At 42.7% G+C, this 24,786-nt stretch overlaps 1 protein-coding gene and 1 pseudogene across 1 annotated transcript in view; both read left to right on the top strand.

Annotated features, from left to right (window-relative positions):
• GABRR1 (gamma-aminobutyric acid type A receptor rho1 subunit) overlaps nt 968–24,786 on the top strand; it is a 63,892-nt gene continuing 40,073 nt past the window's right edge. Inside the window, 2 exon segments of the mRNA XM_013992686.2 lie at nt 968–1,713; nt 20,759–20,971. The gene's annotated coding sequence lies outside the window, so the exon portion shown is untranslated.
• LOC100156383 lies at nt 9,741–10,045 on the top strand (annotated as a pseudogene).

Here is a 24,786-nt window from a genome sequence, read left to right as displayed (position 1 = left end):
TTGAGGAATTCTTGCTGTTGTGCAACAGGATCAGTGGCTTCTCTGCAGCTGCAGGATGCAGATTTGTCCCTGACCTAGTACAGTGGGCTAAAGGATCTGGTGTTGCCACAGCTATGTCATAGGTTACAACAGTGGCTTGGATCTGATCCCTGGTCTGGGCACACCATATGCCACAGGGTGGCCAAAAAAGAAAAAAAAAAAACAGGAATTGAAAAATCTGTATATCCTGCAATTGGGATAAGTGCCTACCCAGGAAAGAACAACTCAGATCCCAGAAAGGAAATGACTTGACCTGGATGAGTCCGGCAACCTGCATGATTTTGCAGGGTTAAGCCTTGACTGCACAAGCATCCTTGTTCAATTCATCATTGTTAGTATTAATTACTGTGCTGCTATTATAGATTCATGTAATAAACATTTTTTTTTTCTCTTAGGACCACAGGTGAGGCATATGGAAGTTCCTAGTCTAGGGGTAAAATCGAAGCTACAGCTGCTGGCCTACACTACAGCAATGTTGAGTCGCATATGTGACCTACACCACAGCTCGCCAGATCCTTTACCCACTGAGCCAGGTCAGGAATAGAACTCTCATCCTCATGAATATTAGTCAGATTCATAACCTACTGAGCCACAACAGGAACTCCACAACATTTTTAAATATCCCTGTAGTGGATACAGTGGGGTCCAAATTAAGAATAAGATGTAGTCTTATTCATAGCTCTCAGAGAAAGGACTGGTAGAAAACATGATATGCAGGAGTTCCTGTCGTGGCTCAGTGGTTAACGAATCAGACTAGGAACCATGAGGTTGAAGGTTCGATCCCTGGCCTCACTCAGTGAGTTAAGGATCTGGCGTTGCCGTGAGCTGTGGTGTAGGTCTGTAGGTCGCAGACATGGCTCGGATCTCACTTTGCTGTGGCTCTGGCGTAGGCTGGTGGCTACAGCTCCAATTTGACCCCTAGCCTGGGAACCTCCATATGCCATGGGAGCAGCCCAAGAAATGGCAAAAAGACAAAAAAAAAAAATGATATGCAGTTAAGTATAAGTGAAAAAGGATTCAGTGCAACAAATGGGAATTCAATTTGAATGGGAATTCAATTCAATGGGAATTCAAAGTATGATGGGAATTCTGAGTAAGGAAAAACAATTTCCAGTGGAAGATGGGATCTCATGGGCAAAGAGCTTCTGAGCTCCTCCTTAGAGGCTGGGGATTTGGAGAAGAAATGTCCATGCTGGGTGCACCTGTAGAAAAGTACGTGCTAGATTTGTGCTGATATGATAGATAGCCTCTGGCCACACATCTATTTAAATTTAAGTTAAATAAAATTAAAAACTCATTTCTTGTGACATTTTGAGTGCTCTACTCAATAGCTGCGTGAGGCTAGGGGCTACTGTACTGGGTAGTGCAGCTCTCTGGAACATTTCCACAGTCACAGAAAGCCCTGTGAGACTACAGCCCCGTGTTGCTGTAGATGAAAGGTCAGCCTGAGCAAAGGCATGAGAGAGGCAGGAAAGTTTGGGATGGCCGAGTACAGAGTTTTCGGGCCAGACCCTAAGCTGTGAGAAGAGGAGGTGAGACCAGCTATTTCTGCAATACCAGGGGGCACAGCAGCCCGCCCCACCCCACACCAGTGCTACTGAGGACAGCTACCATTCACAGAGTTGTCTGGTCTGAGACCAATGGCTCTCCCAGCTTCATGAACAAAGGTTAAAGGTATGTCAACAAGGAAGTCAGATGGTATGGGGCATCTAGACATGTTTAGAAACCTTTACTTTCTAGAGATTCTTCTAGGCCACAATGCTGCTCAAACAATGATAATGACATTGTCAAATGCATTATACTGCTTTGGTTGTCTTCTGAAATTCTAACACTATGCTGCTTCTGATTATGTTGTCTTCATAAGTGGGGGCTCATATAACATGGTGGCCTGTTCACACTTAAAAAAAAAATAAAGATGTATTTTAACTAGCTTATAAAGTGAACTGGAATTCATTCCATAGAAAACATTTACAATTGTAAACAGTACTTTTATCATGTGGGACTGTGACACCATGGCACCATTGAATGTAGCACAGCCTTATTACAGTGTAATAACCTGACTCTACTTGAAAAAAGTAGAAAAATAAATGAGGTAAAGAGGGGTCAACAGTTGGAGAAGAAAACAGGAACTAAGGAAATGTTCAGAAAATGGAACGACTCACAGACAGGAAGGCAGGGGAGTAAACATAATTGCTATCACTGGTGTTGGAATAGTACTCTATTTTGCTGAATCTAAGACACCATTAAATGTAATACACACCTGCAGTTTATGTGCCACTAAGAAAGAAAAAATGCTGCTAATTAAATTCTAGTATGCCAATGATTATAAGATGAATCCTGATTTCACCTATATTGAATTGTGAAAAATGTGCATGTTGGAATAAAAGAAATAGGTGTATATGGAAACTGCTGATCAGACATACTTCTTTGACACCAATGGTTGAGCCTATGTTTATTGTGCACTTGTCTGCAAGGCTTTGTGCCCGGTTGGGGATGGGGTGGTGGCAGGTAAAGAAATGAATGGGAAGTACCTTTCAGTCATGAAGCGCTTACACTGTAGTGGGCAAAACAACAACAACAACAACAACAACAACAACAACAACAAAACCCCATTCCCAACTGACTAAAACGTTCAGCTCTCACCTTCAGACATGCAGATGTCATGAAATGACATTTGGGTCAGCCTTTGAGAATATCAGGTTTGGGATTACTTTAAAAGACAAATTGAAAAACAAACCTCAGGTGTAGTAAAGCATTGTTTGCTCTAGCCTGGTCCAGTTTACAAGGGCGAAAGCCCTTCGCCTTGTCTGTTTAGCCCAAGGCATCTCAAACTTGAACATGCTTATTAAAAGCCTGGGCATCTTGTTAAAATGCAAGTTCTCATTTAGTAGATTTGGGGGACACAGTATAGCCCACTGAATCCTCGGGGCACAGCTTCTTTGCCTGCCTGCTTGCATCTCTCACAAGCGTCTTATTTTAATAAATCTATTTCTTGCCTATCACTTTGTCTCTTGCTGAATTCCTTCTGTGCTGAGGCATGAAGAACCTGAACTTCACTAAGTCCAGACACTGGGTAAGTGATTCAAATTTAAAAACCATGGGTTCAAGTCCCAATCTGGGTTTTGGCTGGGCTCAAGTCATAAGCGTTGTCAGTTTCAAAACCAGTGCAACTAGGGATATTTGACTGGCTGTGAGCAGAGTATTTAACCTGCTCTGAGCAGATGCTTTTTACAGGAACCCACTCCTTTAATCCTTCCGAGAACCTGGTGAAGTCGGGTTTAGAGGAGGTAAGAGGAAAAGATGGCAAGTTATAGGCCAGAAGTGGAACTGGGACTTCTGGCCCCCAAACCTTTTCACTTTCCATGGTTTCCTACAAGAGAGCTATGGGGTCAGAGACACAAAGGGCCCAAGGGAAGTTTCCATCTTCTATCAACATTCCTCAGATCAATGCAGAAGGTCCCTGGCCTCCTGGCCCTGGTGGCATGGAGGCTCGAGGTGGAGGGACAGGCACCATTACCTGCTGAGATTTGACTCTCTTTTTTTTCCCCCTGCTCTAACATCAGATTGGCCCAAATTGCTTGGAGGAAGATTCTAACCCCAGGTCCTGACCCTCTGGTTTGCCAACCCCTTCTGTCCTCCCTTCGCCCACTTCTTCCTTCCCCCACCGCCTTTCCTTTTTCCCCAGAGAATATCTCTTCTCTGCTGCCAGTTGGGAGCCGGCAGCTGCCAGCCCCATGTCAGCAACTCCCCATGTCGGCACTGCCATGGCATTGCAAGGGCAGCTGAGTGGGTCATGGCTGTGAGCCATAAGCCTGGGAGCAGAGAGAGTGTATGTGGTTGACAGCTTCAACAGAGGATGTAGTCACAGATGTAACAAGTCCTGGAATATCAGCTCCACTGGACAGGGCTTTTCTCTATTTTCTTAGTTGCTGTTATGTGGGCTTATTTTCTCACAGTGCATAACAGTGTTTGGCACATGCTAGATGCTCAGTAAGTATGTATGGAAAGAATGAATGAAAGTACTGTTTATAAATACCCACTAAGTGCCAGACAGTGTGGTACATGTGGATTATAGTCATTTTTCACTCTAAAAACCTTAGGCTTTTGTATTTTTTAATTTTAATTTCACTGTTTTCCTTATCATCTTTTTTTTTAATTGAGATATTGGAGAAGCAGGAGATAGTTGTGTTTCATTTATTATTGCAAAAATATAACAATAAACTTCCTCAAACTAAGGTATTTTCCTCATAGTTAAATGTTTACACATAAGGACACAGGTTATGTTTGGTTATTTTCTTTTTGCTTTTGTAATGACTTTTATTTTTTCCATGATAGCTGGTTTACAGTGTTCTGTCAATTTTCTACTACACAACAAGGTAACCCAGCCACATATACATGTATACATTCTTTTTTCTCACATTATCGTGCTCCATCATAAGTGACCAGACATAGCTCCCAGGGCTATACAGCAGGATCCCATTACTTATCCATTCCAAAGGCAATAGTTTGCATTCCAGGTTCCCAGTCCATCCCACTCTCTTGGCAACCACAAATCTGTTCTTCATGACCATGATTTTCTTTTCAGTGGAAAAGTTCATTTGTGCCGTATATTAGATTCCAGATATAAGTGATATCATATGGTATTTGTCTTTCTCTTTCTGACTTACTTCACTCACTATGAGAGTCTCTAGTTCCATCCATGTTGCTGCAAATGGCATTATTTTTTCTTTTTTATGGCTGAGTAGTATTCCATTGTGTATCTATGCCATATCTTCTTAATCTAATCATCTGTTGATGGACATTTACGTTGTTACCATGTCTTGGCTATTGTGAATAGTGCTGCAATGAACATGTGGGTGCATGTGTCTTTTTCAAGGAAAGTTTTGTCCAGATATATACCAAGAGTGGGATTGCTGGGTCATATGGTAGTTCTATGTATAGTTTTCTAAGGTACCTCCTTACTGTTTTCCATAGTTGTTGTACCAATTTACATTCCCACCAACAGTGCAGGAGGGTTCCCTTTTCTCCTCACCCTCTCCAGCATTTCTTACTTGTGGACTTATTAATGATGGCTATTCTGGAGTTCCCGTCATGGCGCAGTGGTTAACGAATCCGACTAGGAACCATGAGGTTGCGGGTTCGATCCCTGCCCTTGCTCAGTGGGTTAACGATCTGGCGTTTCCGTGAGCTGTGGTGTAGGTTGCAGACGCGGCTCGGATCCCGAGTTGCTATGGCTCTGGCATAGGCTGGCAGCTACAGCTCCGATTAGACCCCTAGCCTGGGAACCTCCATATGCCGCGGGAGCGGCCCAAGAAATAGCAAAAAGACCAAAAAAAAAAAAAAAAAAAAAAAAAAGCTAAAACTATGATGGCTATTCTGACTGGTGTGAGGTGGTACCTCATGGTAGTTTTGATTTACATTTCTCTAGTAAGCAGGGATGTTGAGCATTTTTTCATGTACCTGTTGGCCATTCGTGTATCTTCTTTGAAGAAACGTCTATTCAGGTCTTCTGCCCATTTTTCAATTGGGTTTTTGGCTTTTTTTTTTTTTTTTTTTTGGCTGCTGTTTGTACATTTTAGAGATTAAGCCCTTGTCGGTTAATCATTTGAAATTATTTTCTTGCATTCTATAAGTTGTCTTTTTGTTTTCTTTTTGGTTTCCTTTGCTGTGCAAAAGTTTGTCAGTTTGATTGGGTCCCATTGGTTTATTTTTGCTTTTATTTCTGTTGCTTTGGCAGACTGACCTGAGAAAACATTTGTAAGGTTGATGTCAGAGAATGTTTTGCCTATGTTCTCTTCCAGGAGTTTGATGGTATCTTGTCTTATATTTAAATCTTTAAGCCATTTTGAATTTACTTTTGTGCATGGTGTGATGGTATGTTCTAGTTTCATTGATTTGCATGCGGCTGTCCAGGTTTCCCAGCACCACTTGCTGAAAAGACTGTTTTTTCCCATTTTATATTCTTGCCTCCTTTGTCAAAGATTAATTGACTGTAGGTGTCTGGGTTTATTTCTGGGTTCTCTATTCTGTTCCTTTGGTATGTATGTCTGTTTTGGTACCACTACCACACTGTCTTGATGACTGTGGCTTTGTAGTATTGCCTGAAGTCTGGAGAGTTTTGCCTCCTGCTTGATTTTTGTTCCTCAGGATTTCTTTGAAAATTCTGGGTCTTTTGCGGTTCCATATAAATTTTTGGATTGTTTGTTCTAGTTCTATGAAAAATGTCATGGGTAATTTGATAGGGATTGCATTGAATCTGTAGATTGCTTTGGGTAGTATGGCCATTTTTACAATATTATTTTTTCCAACCCAGGAGCATGAAATATCTTTCCATTTCTTTGAATCCTCTTTAATTTCCTTGATGAATGTTTTATTGTTCTCAGCATATAAGTATTTCACCTCCTTGGTCAGGTTTATTCCCAGGTATTTGATTTTTTGGGGTGTAATTTTAAAAGGCATTGTACTTTTGTATTCCTTTTCTAATATCTCATTGTTAGTATATAGAAATGCAACTGACTTCTGAATGTTAATCTTATATCCTGCTACTTTGCTGAATTTGTTGATCAGTTCAAGTAGTTTTTGAGTTGAGTCCTTAGGGTTTTCTATATATAGTGTCATGTCATCTGCATACAGTGACAATTTTACCTCTTCTCTTCCAATTTGGATACCTTTTATTTCTTTCGTTTGTCTGACTTCTGTGGCTAGGACTTCCAATACTATGTTGAATAACAGTGGTGAGAGTGGGCATCCTTGTTTGTTCCAGATTTTAGTGGGAAGGCTTTCAGCTTTTCTCTATTGAGTATTATATTGGCTGTGGGTTTGTCATAAATGCTTTTATTATACAAAACTTTTTTTAAGGTATGTTCCCTCTATACCCACTTTGGTAAGAGTTTTTATCATGAATAGATATTGAACCTTGTCAAATGCTTCTTCTGAATCTATTGAGATGATCATACGGTTTTTGACTTCTCTTTTATTAATGTGATGTATGACGTTTGATTTGTGTATGTTGGACCATCTTTGTGTACTGGGATGAATCCCACTTGGTCGTGGTGTATGATCTTTTTTATATGTTGTTGGATTTGGTTGGCTAAAATTTTGTTGAGAATTTTTGCATCTATATTCATCAAAGATATTGGCCTATAGTTTTCTTTTTTGGTGGTATCTTTGTCTGGTTTTGGTATTAGGGTTATGGTGGCATCATAGAATGTCTTTGGGAGTGCTCCTTCTTCTTTGATCTTTTGGAAGAGTTTAAGGAGGATGGGTATAAGTTCCTCTGTATATGTTTGGTAGAATTGTCTGTGAAGCCATCTGGCCCTGAACTTTTATTTGTAGGGAGTGTTTTTATTAACATATTCCATTTCATTTCTAGTGATAGGTCTGTTCAGTTGATCTGTTTCTTCTTGATTCAGTTTTGGCAGGCCGTAAGTCTCTAGAAGTTGTCCATTTCTTCTAGGTTGTCAAATCTGTTGGCATCCAGTTGTTCATAGTATTCTTTTATGTTTTTTTTTGTATTTCTGCAGTATCCATTGTGATTTCTCCTTTTTCATTTCTTATTTTGTGTATTTGGGTTTTTTCTCTCCTCTTCTTGGTGAGTCTGGCCAGAGGTTTTTCAATTTTGTTTACCTTTTCAAAGAACCAGCTCTTGGTTTGATTGATTTTTTCTATAGTTTTTTGAATCTCTATGTTATTGATTTCCTCTCTGATCTTTATAATTTCCTTCCTTCTGCTGGCTTTAGGTTTTGTTTGTTCTTCTTTTTCTAATTCATTCATTTAGGTGGTAGGTTAAGTTGTTGATTTGAGATTTTTCTCTTTTTTGAGCAAGGCTGTATTTCTATGAATTCCCCTCTGAGCACTGCTTTTGCAGCATCCTATAGATTTGGGGGGTTGTGTCTTCATTATTATTTATCTCAAGGAATTTTTTAATTTCCTTCTTAATATCCTCATTGACCTATTGGTTTTTTAGTAGCATGTTGTTTAGTCTCCATGTAGTTAGTTTTTTTCTCATTTCTTTTCCTGCGGTTGATTTCTAGTTTCATGCCATTGTGGTCAGAGAAGATACTTGAAATAATTTCTATACTCTTAAATTTGTGGAGGTTAGCTTTGTGCCCCAGATGTGATTGATCCTTGAGAATGCTCCATGTGCACTTGAGAAGAATGTATATTCTGAATTTTTGGATGTAATGTCCTGAAAATATCGATTAAGTAACTTTTTTATTGTGTCATTTAGGAACTCTGTTGCCTTACTGATTTTCTATCTAGAGGATCTGCCCATTGATGTGAGTAGGGTGTTAAAGTCTCCTACAATGATTGTCTTTCCATCAATTTCTCCTTTTATGTCTGTTAGTATTTGTTGTAGGTATCCGGGTGCTCCTATGTTAGGGGCATATATATTGATGATTGTAATAGCCTCTTCTTGAATGGATCCTTTAACCGTTAAATAGTGTCCTTCTTTGTCTTTATGCCTTCATTTTAAAGTCTATTTCGTCTGATATAAGTATTGCAACTCCTCCTTTCCTGTCTTGTCCACTGGCATGAACTATATTTTCCCATCCCCTCACTTTCAATCTATATGTGTCCTTTGCCCTAAGGTGAATCTCTTGTAGACAGCAGATTGCAGGTTTTTGTTTTTTTATCCAATCTGCCACTCTGTGTCTTTTGATTAGAGCATTCAGTCCATTGACATTTAAAGTAATTATTAATAGATATGTATTTATGCCATTTTAAACCTTGTTTTCCAGTTGATTCTATGTTTCTCCTTTGTTCCTTTCTTTTTTTGTTGGATGATTTCCATTTATTTTGTGCTCGAGTACTTTTCTTTTTAATTTTTGTGAATGTAATGTTTGGTTTTGATTTGTGGTTGCCCTGTTTTTTAAGTATGTTAACCCCTTTCTGTATCTGCTTGCTTTAGTCTGATATTCACATAGACTCAAACACATTATTAAAAAAAAAAGAGTCTATATTTCTTACTTTCCTTCCCCACATTCTATGATTTTTAAGTCCTTTTCTAATATCTTCATGTTTGTTCTTTTGCTGTTCCTTGTGTCGATCATTGCTTTTACAGTGGTTTTTTGTTTTTTTGTTTTTGTTTTTTTTCTCTTTTAGATCTGTATGCTAGCTTATTTAAGTGATTGTTTTCCAATTGTGGTTCCCTTGCTCCTATGTCTTCTTACTTCTTTTTTTATTTAGAGAGGCCCTTTCAATATTTCTTTTAGAATGGGTTTAGTATTGCTGTGCTCTTTTAGCTTTTGTTTTTTGGAGAATTTCTTTATTTCCCCTTCTATTTTATTTTTTTATTTTTTTTGTCTTTTTGCCATTTCTTGGGCCGCTCCCGTGGCATATGGAGGTTCCCAGGCTAGGGGTCTAATTGGAGCTGTAGCCGCCGGCCTATGCCAGAGCCACAGCAACGCGGGATCCGAGCCGCGTCTGCGACCTACACCACAGCTCATGGCAACGCTGGATGGTTAACCCACTGAGCAAGGGCAGGGACCGAACCCGAAACCTCATGCTTCCTAGTCGAATTTGTTAACCCCTGCACCACGACAGGAACTTCTCCCCTTCTACTTTAAATGATATTCTTACTGGATAGTGTATTCCTGGCTGCAAATTTTTTCTTTTCAGAACATTAAATATATCTTGGTTTTACACCCGAGCAATATCTGCAGCTGAGGTTTCCTCCTGGAAGGCAGCCACCTGTCAGCATGGCTCAAACATTTGTGAACAGCAAAATCCAGCCTGGGAAGGTGGTAGTTTTCATTAAGCCACCTGCCCCTTCTGCAGAAAGACCCAGGAGCTCCTCAGCCAACTGCCCTTCAAAAAAGGGCTTCTGGAATTTGTCTGTATCACAGCCACCAGTGACATTAACAAGATTCAAGATTATCTGCAACAGTTCACAGGAGCCAGAATGGTACCCCGGGTCTTTATCAGTAAAGAGTGTATAGGGGGATGCATGTATGAGAAAGGGGAGCTGTTGACTCGCCTGAAGCAAACTGGAGCTCTGAAATAATTACAGAGCATACCCAAGCTGATAGCCCCCTTGAGAGCTGGATGGCACTGCAGATAATGACAGTGCTTCCTGGTGGATGGACCCCAGGCTACCCTCACCCAACTGCAGCAACTGTTTACTTAAAATTCTGAAATGCATTAACCGAAATCAACTGGGAGGAGTGGGTTTTGTGGGGCAAAATCAGATTTTCCTTCGGACTCCGTATTAAAAGTGGATCCGCTTGCCCCTCATAAATCAATCAATCAGTCATCAATCTTGCCACTTCCTTCTGGCCTGTAGAGACATCAGCTGATAGCCTTATGGGGTTCCCTCATAATTCATACTTTGTTTTTCTTTCTTGCTGCCTTTAGAATACTCTCTTCAACTTTTTCCATTTTTATTATAGTGTATCTTGGTGTGGGCCTATTTGGGTTCAACTTTGGGACATTCTGTGCTTCCTGTATCTTGATCTCAGTTTCCTTTAGATTTGGAAATTTTCAGACATAATTTCTTCAAAAATATTTTCAACCCCCTTTTCTTTTTCTTCTCCTTTTGGAATTCCTATTATGTGTAGATTGGCCTGCTTTATATTATCCCATAGATCTCTTATATTGCTTTTGTGTTTTTTCATTTGATCAAGCGTCTGGACACTGCCCAGAGCATTTGGCAGTGGCAGCAGCAGAGTGGGCGTGCTCCCAGGGGAGTGAGAGCAACAACTGGTGGTGTTCTGTTGCAATGTCCTCCTCTGTGGTGCCCTCTGAGGTGGCTGGGTCTGCAAGTGGTTCTTATTCAGGAATCTCCAGTAGTGGTGGGCCATGCCCACCTCTGGAGTCAGAGATAACTGTGGTGGTTTGCCCCTACCACCTGCAGATCACGCAAGAAGCACCCTGTCTCACTTAGCCCACGTAGGAGGTGCTGCACCAGCTGCTCCTAATTGTAGGGTCTTGGGAAGGCACTGCCCAGAGCATATGGCAGTTGCAGCGGCAGGGCGGGTGTGTTCCTGGGGGAGTGAGAGCAACAACATGTGGGGCTTGGTTGCAGTGCCCTCTTCTTTTTTACGCCAACCCCGAGGTGACTAGGGCCACAGGTGGAGCCCACTCACAGGCCCCCAATGGTGGCAGGCCATGCCTCCCTCCAGCCTCCAATACAACCCTCCATGGTGATGGCTGCGGTCCATCCCTGCTGCCTGTAGATCACGCAAGAGGCACTACATCCCGCTTAACACACGCCCCTGCTGCCCTTAGCCCACGTAAGAGGTGTCCAGCCACCTGTAGCCTGCACAAGAAGCTTCTGGTCTCCCACAGCCTGAGCAACTGGCATCTCCCCACCCTTAACCTGCACCAGAGCTGCCCCACCCTCTGAGATCCCTTGCGCATGCGTGGGAGATTCCTATGGTCGTTTCCCCCCCCCCCCCGCCCCCGCCCAACAGTGGTGCCTTGCTTCTCCTGCAGCCCCAGACCTGCTCCCCCTTCCCTCTGCTGTGGCGTTCCACTCCCCAGCACACTGCTCCCCCACCTGTTGCACAGCACTCCTTAGCCTCTCAGGCTGTCCCCACACAGCCCTAGTCCTCTCCCGGGAAGTGACCTCTGGAGCCTGAGTCTCAGCGCCCAGCCCCCGCCTGAGCGTCTCAGGCTGTGGTGTTCCGGGAGGTGGTGCAGATGATCTGTGTGGCTGTCACTCACCTTGGCCCTCTTCAGTCCAGCTGCTGTGCTTTTCTTGGCGCTTTTGAGGTCCCTCCTGAGGTCTTGGCTTATCTCCCTGTCAGTCAGGTTGCTTCCCAGGATGTGGGTTCCTTTTCTCCTTCACAGCTCCCTCTCGGGAATGTAAGCCCTGTCCTGATTCCTTTTCTCTCTCTTTTTTTCTTTTGTTCTTCCCAGTTATGTCAAGAGTTTCTTGCCCTTTTTTGAGGTTTAAGTTCTCAACAACATGTGTGAGTTGTTATCACATGTAGATGTGTTTTTTGATGTGTTTGTGGGAGAAGGTGAGCATGACGTCTTACTCCTCTGCCATCTTGATCCACCTCCACAGGCATGGTTTTTGTTTGTTTGTTTGTTTGTTTTTTGTTGTTTTCTTTTTGTCTTTTTGCCTTTTCTGGGGCTGCACCTACGGCATATGGAGGTTCCCAGGCTAGGGGTCTAATCGGAGCTGTAGCTGCCGGCCTACGCCAGAGCCACAGCAGCTAGGGATCTGAGCCATGTCTTTGACCTACACCACAGCTCACGGCAACGCCAGATCCTTAACCCATTGAGCAAGGCCAGGGATCAAACGCGAAGCCTCATGATTCCTAGTCGGATTCGTTAACCACTGATCCACGATGGGAACTCCATCCACAGGTATGTTTTTTTACTTGAAAAAAATTTTTTAACCCTTCTGTTTGTAGAGAAATTGTTTCAAAGATATTGCATTATAGCTTTGTAATTTTATTTTTCCTTTTTGGCCACATCTGAGGCATGTGGAAGTTCATGGGCCAGGGACTGAACCCATGACAGCAGTGACCTGGGCTGCTGCAGTGAGAGTGTCATATCCTTAACCCACTGTGCCACAAGAAAACTCCTATAGCTTTATGATTTAAAAAAAGATGTTTTATTTACATCACGTCCCTTCCTGTTAGCTCTTGCAGTATCTTATTCATGTTCAAGATGGAGACAAGAAACTGGAGATTAAGTAAATGCATTTTGCCAGGTGTGACCTTGAATAATTTACTTAATCTCTCTGGGTTTTAGTTTCTCTATCATCTGAAAAAAAAAAAAAAAGATGGGGATTCCGGCCACTTGGGGTGGATGTGAGAGTGAGTGAGGTCATGTGTCAGCCCATTATTAGACCCAGAGAAAACAGAAAGTAGACTAAGGAGAAAAGGGAATGAGGAGGAGGAAGAAAGAGAAGGAATAGGAGGAAGGGGAGGAAGAGCATCTGTTAACTTTGCCAGATGAAAACATTTAAAACCACCTCACAACCCAAAATGCACATCCATCTATCACTGCAATCATTTCTAAAACAACAAAAAATTGCACCCTGAAAATGTAGGAAGACCTGATCTCAGAATATAAAATCCTTTCAGTTTGCTTTTTTATCCTGATATTTTCCTCAAAAGAACAGATGAAAACTTCGTCATGGATCTGCTGGAACTTTGGGGGACCATCTTTCTAGGGGAACATCTCACGCTTCATTTTGCTGATGAAAAGACAGAGTCAGAGAGACTGAATAATGGGTATGATATTAGATGCTAATTTTTAAAGGAAAATGCTGGCCCAGATACCCTCTTCTGCCAGTTCAAATCACAGGAAATTTGTGACAGCATACAACCTGGGTTGAGGCTTCTCACTTTGGCTGCAGATTTCTTCCTCTCAGCCGTCTGACCCAAGGGAACACCTGTGAATACCCAGACTTTGGTACTGCATGCAACCCTCTGAAGATGGAATAAGATGGCTCACACCTCTCAGGATTCATCATTGAATCATGCTTTCCCTTTGAGCATCCTAGAGTGTGTTTCTGGCCTCAGGAACATTTCTTTGAAAAAAATTTGCTTGATGTCACTGAATGCCATCCAGATGTACGCATTTGCTTTCAGTGATTTGCTGAATGTAACCTACCTCAATTTCAATTATACTCAGCTACGAGTAAAAGAATACAAGCTTAGGACTTCCCTTGTGGTGCAGTGGGTTAATGATCATGTATTGTCACTGCAACAGCTTGGGTTGCTGCTGTGGCATGGGTCCTATCCCTGGCCTGGGAACTTCCACATGCCAAGAGTGCAGCAACCTTCTCCCACAACCAAAACAAACAAACCAAAAAAACCCAACACAAGCTTAGCTTCCTAAGACATCTTGAGTGGCAGTCCCAGGATGATGTAGCAACTCTGCCCCATGCTGTCCTCAGGGACTGAAATCTCAGGCTCTTTCCAGCGTATAGAGTGTGGCCCTTGATCTCGTGGTCCAAGATGGTGGCAGGAGCTCAAGCCATCGTTTCTGCCATTGAAGAAGCAGCATGCTCAAGGTGTCCCCTTAAGTTCCAGGAGGCTGCCACACCTTCCCATTGGCCAGAACTTGGTCCCTTGGCCACATTCACCTGCAAAGAATGCTGGGAAATGTATTTATTCTGAATAGGTATATACCTAGCCAAAAACAGAATTCTGGAAGAAAAGGGAAAACTTAGAGTAGAAAAGTTTCTGCCACACCACCCAGCAACACACCCACTTGTTTCCATAAAGCACCAGCTGAGAATTGTTGGGAAGGTCAAATCTGAGGACAAAATGTGTAGCCGTTGCCTCCTCCCTCCCTGCCTCTCATGCTTACATTTTCCTGTTCTATCTCAAGTGTGAAGCGGGCAGATCAGAGGTAAGTGGAACTTTCTAAAGCACTGTGTTTTGCCAGGAGCTTCTGTTACAACTGAGTTCAGAGAGACTTGGGATGTTTCTGTGCCCAGAAATAGGACCTGGGCGCTGAGTCCCCACCACTGTGCATTTTGGAATAGGGTAGAATTTCTCCCTTTTCCCTCAACTCTGCTGATGTTGGGGGCAAGCAATGGCCTCAGCAAATCTAAGGCAATTCTCCTTGGGATAGACTGTGGAGTTCCAAAGCTCCCGTTCCCACTGGCTGCCCTACCTGATTGGACCACTCCCTGAGCTGCTCTCTCCAGAGGCTGAGATGGCTTGTCCACCCAACCCTCTAAGGAGAGGTTGGTTATCAGATTCAAGAGGGCAAGATGCTCCCTCCAAGGGGATTCACAGTCTTAGTTGCTTTCCCAGGAGTGGGGATGGGTTTGCCCTGAGTCACCCATCCTCTAAGTCAACAATATTGTGTTATTCTGAGATGTCTGGAGGGCTGAAAGGATGTAAATGTGACACAGAGCAGAGGAGAGCTTGTTCTGAGTTTGAATCTCTCTAAGAAATTGAGTCGGTAAGCAAATATGATATATATGCTTTGGAAATAAGAACGATACCAGAGTGAGATAAGTAGCTGGGGTTTATTGTTTTGGAGGTTCTTTCTTTCTTTCTTTCTTTTCTTTTCTTTTCTTCCTTCCTTCCTTCCCCCCTCCCTCCCTCCCTCTCTCTTCTTTCTTTCTTTCTTTCTTTCTTTTCTTCCTTCCTTCCTCCCTCCCTCCCTCTCTCTTCTTTCTTTCTTTCTTTCTTCCTTTCTTCATTTCTTTCTTTCTTTCTTTCTTTCTTTCTTTCTTTCTTTCTTTCTTTCTTTCTTTCTTTCTTTCTTTCTTTCTTTCTTTCTTTCTTTTCTTTCTTCCTTCCTTCCTCCCTCCCTCCCTCTCTCTTCTTTCTTTCTTTCTTCCTTTCTTCCTTCCTTCCTCCCTCCCTCCCTCCCTCTCTCTTCTTTCTTTCTTTCCCTTCCTTTCTTTCTTTCTTTCTTTCACTTTTTAGGGCCACAGCTGCAGCATATGGAAGTTTCCAGGCCAGGGGTCGAATCAGAGCTGCATCTGCTGGCAATAGCAAATCGGGATCCAAGACGCATCTTCAACCTACACCACAGCTCATGGCAATGCCAGATCCTTAACCCACTGAGTGGGGCCAGGGATTGAACCCACATCTTCATGGCTACTAGTCGGGTTCGTAACCCTCTTAGCCACAACGGGAACTCCCTGGAGATTCTTTCTTTTCTTTTCACCTTTTTTTAGGTCCGCACTCGTGGCATATGGAGGTTCCCAGGTGAGGGGTCTAATCAGAGCTGTAGCCACTGGCCTATGCCACAGCCACAGCCACGTCAGATTCAAGCCACATCTGCGACCTACACCACAGCTCATGGCAACTTCAGATCCTTAACCCACTAAGCGAGGCCAGGGATTGAAACTGCATCCTCATGGATACTAGTCAGATTCATTTTCCACTGAGCCACTATGGGAACTCCCTCTTTCTTAATAATAATAATTTTTAAAAAGAAGATTACGGAGTTCCCGTCGTGGCGCAGTGGTTAACGAATCCGACTAGGAACCATGAGGTTGCGGGTTCGATCCCTGCCCTTGCTCAGTGGGTCAAGGTTCCGGCGTTGCCGTGAGCTGTGGTGTAGGTCACAGACGCGGCTCGGATCCTGCGTTGCTGTGGCTCTGGCGTAGGCTGGCAGCTACAGCTCCGATTCGACCTCTAGCCCGGGAACCTCCATATGCCGCAGGAGCGGCCCAAGAAATGGCAAAAAGACAAAAAAAAAAAAAAAAAAAGAAGATTACATTTAAAAACAACACTGTGGAAGTTCCTGTTGTGGCTCAGCGGGTTATGAATCCAACTAGTATCCTGCATCCTCATGGGACTAGTCGGGTTCATTACAGCTGAGCCACAATGGGAATGCCAACATAACATTTTTGAGAGGAATTCATGTAGTTACATGTCTCTGTATTTCATTCCTATTTGCTGCTGAGAAGTATCCCTTTGTTTGAATAAATCATGATTTCTTCATTTTCCTGTGACAGGCATTTGGATTGTCTCCACTTTGGAGAAATAAGGCTTCTTATAACAAGTATAATAAATAATTTAGGGGATTGTGATGATCATTGTACAACTGCAAATGTAATAAGTTCATTGAAAAAAAGTTAAAAAAAAAAACTTAGGGAGTTCCCTGATGGCTCAGCAGGTTAGGGACCTTGTGTTGTCACTGCTGTGGCTTGGGTTTGATCCCAGCCTGGGAACTTCTGCATGCTTCAGGTGTGGCCAAAAAAATTATAATAATTTGAATAAATAAATAATGACTTCATAACCTGTAAGTAAAGAAATTGGCAGGTGTGTGTGTATGAGTGTGGGCCTGACACAGAAACATGCTCATGGAGAAGTTACTGAACTAAAGCCCAGAAATGGTGAACATACACTTGAAGTTGCTTTGGGTGGACACAGGGATGAGGAGGGCATTTGTAGAAGTAGGTAGGATGAAGCAAAAATAAATAATTCCTGCAGTTTAAAGAAGTTATTTGGAGTTCCTACTGTGGTGCAGCAGAATAAGGATCTGACAGCAGCGGCTCAGGTTGCTGCAGAGGCTCAGGTTCCATCCTTGGCCTGGCGCAGTGGGTTAAGAATCCGGCATTGCCACAACAGTGGCGTAGGATACACTCCCTGGCCTGGGAAATTCCATATGCAGTGATGAGGCTGAAAAAGAAAAAAAAATTAATAAAACAAAATTAAAAAGTTGTTATCTATCAGCTGCAGTCAGATGAAGAAAATAGGCTTGGTATGAAAATGCAGGTTTACATGTTAGAGATGAGCCACTCCTGATGGGCTATTAATCATTCCATTTTACAGTGGAAATGTTCTCAGGCGCTTGGTTTTCTCATGTGTAAAACGGAGGCACTATTTCCTACCTAGCCTACCTCCTAGGGTTGTTGTGAGGAGCAAATGGGAGAATGTTAGCTTAAAGCTCTAAGAGCAAGGTAGTGGTGTCTCTGACAAATTCATACCGTTTTTGATCGAGAGACTACAGTGGAGCATTTTACGTGTCATGCACTATTTTTTTTATTAACTCAGCTACCTCCCCAAGAAGTAAGTACTGTTGCTATCATTTCCATTTTACAGATGAAGATTTGAGGTCTGGATGGGTCTACCTGGCAGAGGCCACACAGATATAAATGGCATCACTGGAATTTGAACCAAGGTAGAACTGGCTCGAATCTGAGTTGTTAACTATTGTGCCATCTGCCTTTCTAAGAAGATGTCATTATATTTCCTCTTAGCAGCCCACTTAACAGTAACTGCCTTCATCCACAGCCTTTATTTCCTCGTGGGAGGGTTGCAATATTCAAATTCTTTGGCACATTTTCTACTAGATGTAACAGAAGGAAGCTGAAAGCTTGCCTGAAAGCTTGATGATTTCTCATTTTGGCCTTCCTAGTTTGCAGTGAGATGGCTGAGTCAGCCATATTCTTAGTGTAAACTTTGTATGTGCAAAACAATCAAAACCACCAACCTGCTGGAACAGATGCCATGACCTCCTACACACAGCTGCCTTTCCTAGGACACACAGCATGGTGTCCAGCTGAGGTGAGAGATGCCCCATGGCACAGAATACTAAGAAGGGATCATCTCCATACTCAAGTCCATTTGGTCATTAACTGAATGTCTCTGTTCTCAGTGCCTGGACAGTTTGGCCTTGCTTCTGTTTTTTTGCTTTTTAGGGCTGCACGTGTGCATATAGAAGTTCCCAGGCTAGGGGCTGAATTGGAGCTGCAGCCACTGGCCTATACCATAACCACAGCAATGCGGAATCCGAGCATGTCATCAACCTACACCACAGTTCACGGCAATGCAAGATCCTTAACCCACTGAGCAAGGCCAGGGATCGAACCCATATTTCATGGATGCTAGTCAGATTCATTTCTGCTGCGCCACAAGGGGAACTCCTGGCCTTGCTCCTTACAGACACCTCCGCCCCTCAGTTTCCACCTCCTTCTGTCTGAGAGGCTGGGTAAACTGAGTTGGAACGGCAGCTTGAAAGATGGGGACAGCTCAGATTTTCTTCTTTTTCATTTAAAAATTGCTAGCAGAGGGAAGGGATAAATTAGGAGTTTAGAGTTAACAGATACACACTACTGTATATTAAAGAGATGGGAGTTCCCAGACTGCAATCCTCCATATACTGTGATGCTCGCATCCCAGATTGGCGGCGAGGTGGGGGGAATGGAGCAAGAGTCAGGGTGATTGCAGAAGTGCCCAGAGAAATCCTAACGCTAAACCTCAGAGGGCAGAAGGTGGCCACAAATCTACAAAAATTTTTTGTGTCACTGACTCTTGAAGATTTCCAGTGGTTTCTCTCCCCTCAAAGCAAAGAACCAAGTCATTTGAAAACATGGAACAAATAAAATACAGCCTTAGGCTTGCTGGGTTTTTGTTTGTTTTTTTTTAATTTTTCAACAGTTTCAAAGAAAAAAATGGAGTTTATGTTTACTTATTTTAAGAAATTATATGCAACCATTGGAGTTTTCGTTGTGGCTCAGTGGGTTAGCAACCCAACCTAGTGTCTATGAGGATGTGGGTTCCATCCTGGCCTTGTTCAGTGGGTTAAGGATCCAGCATTGCCACAAACAGTGGTGTAGGTTTCAGATGAGGCTCAGATCCTGCATTGCTGTGGCTATGGTGTAGGCTGGCAGCTGCAGCTCCTATTAGACCCCTAGCCTGGGAACTTCCATATGCTGCACCTTCAGCCATAAAAAGAAAAAAGAAAGGAAAAGCAAAAAGAAAGGAAAAAAAAGAAAAGAAAGAAATTATACACAACCAAAGTTAATCTGTGAGCCAAGATGGTGGTATGCGGAAAAAAACTTAAATAGCGAAAGGGAGCAGAACAGGCCACCCCCAAAGAGGCCACTTTGGCATGTGGATTATTTTGAGCCTAAGGCAATCAAGACCCAGCAGACCCTGGAGAAGGTTTTACAGCTCCTTTAACTACCTAAAAAAATTTAGATAGGTGGCCTGGCCCAGAAAGAGAGTTATTACCAGAGATTTATCTGAATATAACTATCTGCATGGCAGGCCAGAACTCTGATCATCAAACACCCACTCTCTTATCTCCTGTGAATTACCTTCCTTTCCTTTGAACACCTAGGCCCCTCTCCTATTCCTTAACTCAGGATGGCATATAAGCCTCAATTGCCCAAGTCACCTTTAGATCTCAAATTTTTTTGTATCTACAAAATTAGATTTAGTTCCTCCTGCTAATTTGCCTTTTATCAATTTACTTATTAGACCAGCCAAAGAACCAAGAACAGAAGAAGGGAATGTTTTCTACCCCTGAAATACGTTATGTTGCACAACTATCTTTTTCTGCTGCACAATTACCCATGCATTCAGTTTTACCCTGTTGTTTATTTTGTCATAAATTAAATTATATTCTTTCTTTTCTTTATGAGTTGAACAGTGCCAAAAGTGGCTTCTCAGTCAATGAATTCATTCTTACCATTGCCCAAAACCCCTCTAGTTCATTCAAATGAATCAGTTTCTCTAATTAGCAGAGAATCATCTGGAACTAATTAAGTAAAAGATCTGAGTTGTCATCAAAATGCCTTGGGAAACATGTTAGGATAATAAAATCATTTTACAGACCAGTCGAAAAGGGAGAAAAGGATATAGTCAATGGAAAAGCACAGGGCCTGAGATTTAAGGCACATATTTTCCTATTTATTAACCATGTGTTCTGGGGAAAAGAACTTAGTGTCTTGGGGCCTCAGTTTCCTTGCTGCTATGCCTGCTTCCAGCTCTTTTTTGCCCCTGCTCTTTTTTTTTTTTTTTTTTGGTCTTTTTAGGGCTGCACCTGTGGCCTATGCAGTTCCCAGACTAAGGACTGGATTGGAGCTGCAGCAGCCCGGCCTACGCCACAGCCACAGCAACACCGATTCTGAGTTGCATCTTTGACCTACTCCACAGCTCATGGCATCCTTAACCCACTAAGCAAGGCCAGAGATCAAACCCATGTCCTCCTGGGTACTAGTCAGGTTCATTTATGCTGGGCCACAGTGGAACTCCCAGAGCTCATTCTTGGGACCAAATGTATCATAGATGTAAAAGGTTTTGTAAATGCCAGAGGACCATTCAATTGCAAACTACAAGTATTCTGTAGTTGGGTTGGCTTTGGGGACAACAAAAGAAGCCTTTGTGTTTTACATTCAGTCCTCAAACCATGTAAGGCTTCTGAGGGGACCCCACATCCACACCCTCTCTTCCATCACAGCAGACCTCTGCCCTCCACCCCCAGGGCTCCACATGGTTACTGTAGCTTTAGACCTAGTCTGATCTCATGGTATTTCCTCTTTTCTCCACAGATACTTCTCTGGAGCGGTGATAAGCATATCAAAGTCCATCAACAATAAACTAGGCGACTTTTTGCGAAGTTCTACTTGAACCTAGAAGCCTGTGTGCGGGTTAAAACAGACTTGGAAACCAGTGAAGTTACCTAAAACAATTTTGCTGTGATTCCAGAAGAGGGCGACAGGGCTGCACTGATTCTCCCACAGGAACTGCAGTGTAATTCAAAGGTAACACCCCCGAAGAGCCTGCCTTCTTTCCTTTCTCCTCAGATGATTGCAGTCATAATTTTGATATTTCTGTGTGGAGAAAAGGTATGGCTAAAGCCATTTATGCATGCGGCTACACTTCCCAAAGTCTTCCAAAATGGGTTTGCTTTTCGTTGATCCCAGGAGCCACCAGGGCATTTGGAAAGAGCAGCAAAGGTACACAATGAATGCACTGTCTCTGGATGTGTCACACCTGTGGTAGGCAATGAGCCCCCCCAGGTGGCTGAGCCAGCCTTCACCCTGTTTTCCTTCTTCCTGAGTGGGAAACTTGGTTTTGTTCAAGCATCTGCCCCATTTCCAGTCCGGAAGAGGATCATGATTAATCTAAGTCAATCAGGGCCTGTTCTACCTTGGGAAAGGTAACTGGTCCAGGGATGGACTTGGGACCTACATGGCCCAGTCAGATGGAAGGGTAGGGCTTATCTTCCATGACCTGGAAAGAAGTATTCCCTCTTTCTCTCCTACTGGATTTGAGTGAGGGAACTTATTGCTCTTGGCAGCCCTGTTGCAGCTGTAAGACAGCCAGAGGGAAAAGCAGACTCAAGAAAGAAAGCAGGAAGAAAAGAACCTGGGGGTTTGGTGACACCACTAAACCCAGCAACCCTGTCACCTAGACTTCTTGTTTGGTGAGATAATGCATTTTTGTTTAAACCTGCTTGAGTCAAACTTCCATTTTTTGCAGATACAGTAATTACATGGATGAATGAACTCTCCTCAGTTTCCCCAAAGCCACCCAGTCCATTGTGTGGGTTGAAACAGTGTTGAGAGTAACGAAGTTGGACTTTTTTTCTTTTTTCTTTTTAAGACCAAACCTGTAGCATACGGAGGTTCCCAGGCTAGGGGTAGGATCAGAGCTGCGGCTGCTGGCCTAGGCCATCAGATCCGAGCTGCGCCTGCGACCTGCACCGCAGCTTGTGGCAAAGCCAGATCCCTAACCCACTGAGCGAGGTCAGGGATCAAAGCCACATCCTCATGGATACTATGTTAGTTTCTTAACTTGCTGAGCCACAGCAGGAACTCCTGGACTATTTTTTTATTTTAAACTGACTACTCATTCCATGGGTCACTTGTTGAGAATGTTATTGCCTATTATTCCTCTGATGTTCTTTTCAATGACACAGTACTTTAGAGATATTTATGATATTTATGATACTTATGATCCAAGATGGATCTGTAGCTCAGAGAAGTTATCTCCAAGTGAGATTTTGTCGTACAACTAGCCAAAACACATCCAAGGTCATCCAAGAGGTCCATGGATGGGCTGAAGATACCATGTACATCATAAGTGCTCCTCCCATTTCTAGTTCTAGCTAGGTAGAGGGAAAAATTCAAGTTGTCTAAAATAGTAAACTATGGGAGTTCCTGCTGTGGCACAGAGGGTTAAGAATCCCACTTAGCAACTCAGGTGGATACAGAGGTGTGCGGGTTCAATTCCTGGACAGGTGCAGTAGATTAAATATTTGTTGTGGCCTCAGCTATGGCTCAGATTCAATTCCTGTCCCAGGAACTTCCATATGCTGCAGGTGCAACCATAAAATAAAATAAAAAATAAGTAAAATGGCAAACTATGGTAGTTTTACAAAATAGAAATCATTAGTGCTGGGAGTTAGTGCTTCGTGGCTCAGTGGTTAACAAATTGACTAGGAACCATGAGGTTGTGGGTTCGATCCCTGGCCTTGCTCTGTGGGTTAAGGATCTGGTGTTGCCATGAGCTGTGGTGTAGGTTACAGACGCAGCTTGGATCCCGTGTTGCTGTGGCTGTGGCGTAGGCCGACGTCTACAGCTCCGATTAGACCCCTAGCCTGGGAACCTCCATATGCCGCAGGAGAGGCCCAAGAAATGGCAAAAAAAAAAAAAAAAAAAAAAAAAGAAAGAAATCATTAGTGCTGCCTTCCTTTGTTCTCTTTTTCAAGGGTGGGGGATTCTATATATGTTTCTTCTTACTGATTCTTCATTGCTAGTTTATATTCATAGCTTCTAATTAATTTAAACTGAAAACCACATGTTAAAAGCCCCTGGTGGCTCCTGGTAGAAAGAGCTTGCCAAAGCAGGAAGTAGTGGTTGCCTCACAGGAAGGAGACCAAGGTGCCCAGCATCCCAAGGTGCCCAGCATCCCACGGATTCTGGCCAAGTGTTTGAGGGATTGTTCAGAGAATCACAGGATAAATGGTCTAAGTGTTCATGAAATATTTATTTGACCATAATTATGAGAAATGAAGAATCCAAAAGGAATGTAGTTTTTCAGGAGTTCCCGTTGTGGCGCAGTGGTTAACGAATTAACTAGGAACCATGAGGTTGTGGGTTCAATCCCTGCCCTTGCTCAGTGGGTTAACGATCCGGTGTTGCCGTGAGCTGTGGTGTAGGTTGCAGATGAGGCTCGGATCCCGAGTTGCTGTGGTTCAGGCGTAGACTGGGACTACAGCTCCGATTAGACCCCTAGCCTGGGAATCTCCATATGCCATGGGAGCGGCCCAAGAAATAGCAAAAAAAAAAAGAAAAAAAAAAAAAGGAATGTATTTTTCAGCCAACAGTATTCAGTCTTGTGCTAGGTGCTAATCTGATTAAAAGATGGAATAAGATACAGTAATGACATTTGTATTGTCCTCAGAGAAAGAAGACATACAGTAAATGGGAAACAAGTGGCCATCCATTTCAGGCAGTGGATAATTAAATGCTAAAGTTAAGAGGTACAGAATAAGTGCTATCAGTACACAGAGAAAGGGGCTTAGAGTGAGCTACTGTGATCAGGAGAGGTTTTTATGGAGGATATGAATTAAAGAGGATGGTTTGTATTTGGATGAATTTTCAAGGTGAGAAAATTGGGACAATTATGGTATTGTGTTTGAAAATTAAATCAATACTAGTGATTTTTGTTTCACACATTGTTAAAGATTTCCCCAAATCTGTTCATACAAAAGCATCTGAAATTGCTTACGATATTTTAGAATATTTCAACATAAACTTAGGAAAAAAGTAAGTATATTTATACATATCTTCTGTAGGAAATAAAAACATTGGTCATGTAATAGGTTCATTTATCCATTTACTAAATATTTATTGAGAACCTACTGTGAGCCAACTAATGTTCTAAGTGATGAGGAAAACGGATATGCCTCACTAATGTTTAAAAATCTTGGGGATATATATTAACAATAAACAAGTAGTTACAACTTTTTTAAAGTAAATAGAAAAAATATGGAATCTGTTTAGATAGGATGGTCAAATAGGGCTTCTTTGAAAAGGCAATGCTCAATTGAAACATAGAATGAGAGGAGGAGTTCCTGTCATGGCTCAGCAGTTTACTAACCTGACTAATATCCATGAGGACATGGGTTTGATCCCTGACCTTTCTCAGTGAATTAAGATTCCGGCATTGGTGTGAGTGGTGGTGTAGGTCAAGATCCTATGATACTGTGGCTGTGGCTTGGACTGGCAGCTATGGCTGTGATTTGACCTCTAGCCTGGGAACCTCCATATGCCCCAGGGGCAGCCCTAAAAAAAGACCAAAAAAAAAAAAAAGAGAGAAGCGGAACAAGCCTTGCAAAGTAGGAAGCAGCATTCCAGGTAGGCCCCCAGGGTAAGTTTGAGGTACTTAGGCCTACCATCCAGGGTTCTCCAGAAATAGAACCAGTAGGATATAGATCTATCTATCATCCATCTATCTATTTATCATCCATCATCAGTCTATCTCTTTATTTATTTTAAGGAATTGACTTATATAATTGTGTCAAGTCCAAAATCTGTCGGGCAGAACAATAGGCTGGTGCTCAGAGGCA

This window comes from Sus scrofa, chromosome 1, assembly GCF_000003025.6.
Source record: "Sus scrofa isolate TJ Tabasco breed Duroc chromosome 1, Sscrofa11.1, whole genome shotgun sequence".
Lineage (NCBI taxonomy): Eukaryota > Metazoa > Chordata > Mammalia > Artiodactyla > Suidae > Sus > Sus scrofa.
This window is presented reverse-complemented; position numbering and strand designations above follow the sequence as displayed.